Below are 3,239 nucleotides of genomic sequence, written 5' to 3'. Positions count from 1 at the left end.
CGCCCGCAGGGGCAGCGACTGTCCCCCGGCGCCCGCAGGGGCAGCGACTGTCCCCCGGCAGCCCGCAGGGGCAGCGACGGTCCCCCGGCGCCCGCAGGGGCAGCGACGGTCCCCCGGCGCCCACAACCCCGGCAGCGACGGTCCCCCGGCAGCCCGCAGGGGCAGCGGCGGCCCCCCGGCAGCCCGCCGGCGCGGCGGCGCAACGACGGCCGCCCGCAGGGGCAGCGACTGTCCCCCGGCGCCCGCAGGGGCAGCGACTGTCCCCCGGCGCCTGCAGAGGGAGGCCGAGCCCGCGACACCTTCCCTGCAGACTTCTTTCCAGAACTGGGAGAATCGGTCCCTTTGTCGTCAGCCGTTCAGTCCGTGACGTTGTCACAGCAGCCCCAGGAAACCAGCATGGTTTGCCACTTGCAAAATCACACATTAAAGACACCCCACTAGGGGCGCCTGGGTGGCTCAGTGGGTTAAAGCCTCTGCCTTCGGCTCAGGTCATGATCCCAGGGTCCTGGGATCAAGCCCCACATCAGGCTCTCGGCTCCGTCGGGAGCCTGCTTCCTCCTCTCTCTCTGCCTGCCTCTCTGCCTACTTGTGATCTCTCTGTGTCAAATAAATAAATAAAATTTAAAAAAAAAAGACACCCCACTTTGGGGCTGCGCACCGTGGGCATAAGTGACAGCCGCTGGCTGACTCTGGGTCACTTCTGGATGCCCAGGATGGCAGGTGCTTGCTCTCTACCCACCGAGCAGCCCCACCGCCTCGTGGGCCACTGTTGCCCCCACAGATCCCTCGTGGCCCCACTTCCCAGAGGAGGGGCGACACACCAGATTTCGTACTCCGGATGCAGAGGTGGTCACTGCATAGCAGACGGGACTCCTGCCCACAGCGGGGTCCCCCGTCTCACAATCCCCAGACAGTGAGCCCCAGCTCCTGGCAACCTGACTCCATCAGACTTCAACCTGGTCTCTGGGCTCCTCCCTCAGCACAGGCTGCTTTCCCAAGCCGAGCCGCCGGCTGGTCATGCCCTTGTGGCCCCTGACACCGTACGGGATGCGTGTGTCAGTTCTCTCCTGTCATCTGACAACCGCGCTCCTTGTATCACAAAGGCCACCCACAGTGGGCTGGTTCACATGTCCTGCCGCCCCGGTCCCTGCTGTTGCTGAGCCTTGGGACAGCCTTCTCCCAAGTTCACGGATGAAGATTTCTGGCTCCAACTCTGCGCCCTCTTCCCGGCCTGGGCCCCATGGTTGAAACACCTCCTTGGTAAAGACCAGGATGAAAGGGTGGGGGTTGGGCCATCAGGATCCCATCCAGACTCTCCAGAGCAGGGCATCCTTTGGCCAGCCTGGGGGTCCAAAAAGGGGACTACAGATATAAACTTCCTTCTGGTCCAGCCGCTGGGACTCTCCCATGGGCTGGCATGGCCCGAAGTTCAAGGGTAATGAGCATCTGGTTGAGGGTGAGCCCGTGGTCCAAAGTGTGGAGTGCAGTGAGTGTTGGTAAGTTTGGTAAAGAAGCTTGAGTCCCTTTCTGCACCTGACCTGTGCCAGCCAGGGTCCCATCAGGTGACAGAAGCCATGCGGTGATGTACACAGGGAGTCTGCCACAGGACGGCCTGAAGAGCAGACATGGGGAGACCCGCTAGGGCTGAGCTGGAGGCCCCCGGCCCCAGGCAGAGACCGTGGGTCCCAGGATGGCAGAGAAGTCACTGTGGTGCCCACAGCATCGCTGGGAATCCGGCCGGGGGGAACCTGCCAAAAGCCTGTCCCCCGGTGCTGGGGGAAAGCTGTGGGCAGGGCCGTGGCCCATGCAGCACTCTGCCACAGAATCACAGAGGAGCTCATCTTTCAACAAATTTGTTAGAACAAACAGACACCCATGTGCAAAAAAGCCCAACACCCCAAAACACAAAACCAAAACACAAAATCCTACCTTGCCCTATAACCCACACCATGGACAAAAGTTAGCTTCAAACAGAATCATCGACCTACATGGAACCCCCCCCCACCCAGCAGCCGCCTGAAACCACGGAGAAAACCACGGAGAGTGCTGACCCCTATACGGACTCCGTCCTCTCCCGCAGGGCCTGAGCCGCAGTGGAGGTCAGCTTGTACAGGAGGCACAGGAAGGGAATGACCAGGCAGCTGTTAGTAAAATGGGGCCACAGTAACCGTGCGCTGCGATAGAGTCACATGGCTGTGTTCTCCCTCTCCAGATGCCATGTTGCCCTGGGCTCACCCCTCTTGGACAGCATGCGAGGACGAGAGGCCCACACGGCGGCAGGAGGGAGGTGCGGGGCGCAGGTGCGTGGCGCAGCGGGAAGCCACTGCGGGCCGGGCATCCGTCCCAAGGAGGGTCACCTGCGCCCGGACCGGGCCGCCACGGGAACTGAGACCAAGGGTAAGGGGAGACACTGCTGTAGAGAAAACCCTAGAAAAAAACACAGCAGATGTTGCGCCGCTGGGTTAGTCGGATTTCTCAGACACGGCAGGCAAGAGGCGCGCAGACTGTAAACGGGAAAAACGGGTCACTTGGACTTCATGGTGAGGAGCTCGTGCTCACTGAAAGACAAGCCCCGGGTCAGGCGGAGCATCTTGGTGCGCAGTGGTATCTGGAAGTCGGGGGACTCCCGGACCGGAACAAGGAAACAAACCCTACAGTCAGATTCGACGGGAAAGAATTAAATGTAGGTTTCGGGAGAGAAGATCTATAAGGTGGTTCAGCACCGTCTGTCCACGGGGAACTGCGGAGCGCGGAGGCCCGGCTGCGCGCGCCCCCATGGGCAGCAGCAGGGGTCGGGGCCGGCGGGAGTGCGCAGCGCACCTGCCCACGGCCTCCCGCGCTAGTCCGCGGGGCGGGAAAACCCACCTGCACGCGGAACCCGGCGCGGAAGTTCACGGCGGCTGCGCCCTGGCCACCCCACGTCCGCGGCGAACGCTGACCCAGCCCGGGCCCAGGGCACGGAATTGCTGGTGCTGGAGACAGGCCCGACCCCGAGGCCGCCGCGCCGCGTCCAGTTTCTGGACGCGGGGCGACGAGCAGGGCCGGGGCTGCGGGGGCTCGGACAGAGCCGGCCCGGAGGCGCCGCCGGCCGGAGCCGCGCGCGCTCGCACCGCGTCCACCGCCCCGCCAGGCCCGGGCCTCGCCCCCGCGCGCCACCACGCGCCGCCCCTCCCCGCCCCTCCTCCTCCGCCCGGGCCTCCGAGACCGCCCGCGGTGTCGTGTCCCCCGCCCCCACCCCG

At 64.2% G+C, this 3,239-nt stretch overlaps 1 protein-coding gene and 1 long non-coding RNA gene across 2 annotated transcripts in view; one reads left to right on the top strand and one right to left on the bottom strand.

Annotated features, from left to right (window-relative positions):
- Nucleotides 1-3,115, bottom strand: part of LOC132024240 (uncharacterized) — a 7,887-nt gene extending 4,772 nt beyond the window's left edge. Inside the window, exons 1-2 of the long non-coding RNA XR_009406196.1 lie at nt 2,866-3,115; nt 2,236-2,427 (exon numbers count right to left, since the gene is read on the bottom strand). This is a non-coding gene — a long non-coding RNA (uncharacterized LOC132024240). The remainder of the gene's footprint in view (nt 1-2,235; nt 2,428-2,865) is intronic.
- Nucleotides 1-3,239, top strand: part of DIPK1B (divergent protein kinase domain 1B) — a 170,336-nt gene that overhangs the window by 158,849 nt on the left and 8,248 nt on the right. The window lies entirely within an intron of this gene.

This window comes from Mustela nigripes, chromosome 9, assembly GCF_022355385.1.
Source record: "Mustela nigripes isolate SB6536 chromosome 9, MUSNIG.SB6536, whole genome shotgun sequence".
NCBI lineage: Eukaryota > Metazoa > Chordata > Mammalia > Carnivora > Mustelidae > Mustela > Mustela nigripes.
This window is presented reverse-complemented; position numbering and strand designations above follow the sequence as displayed.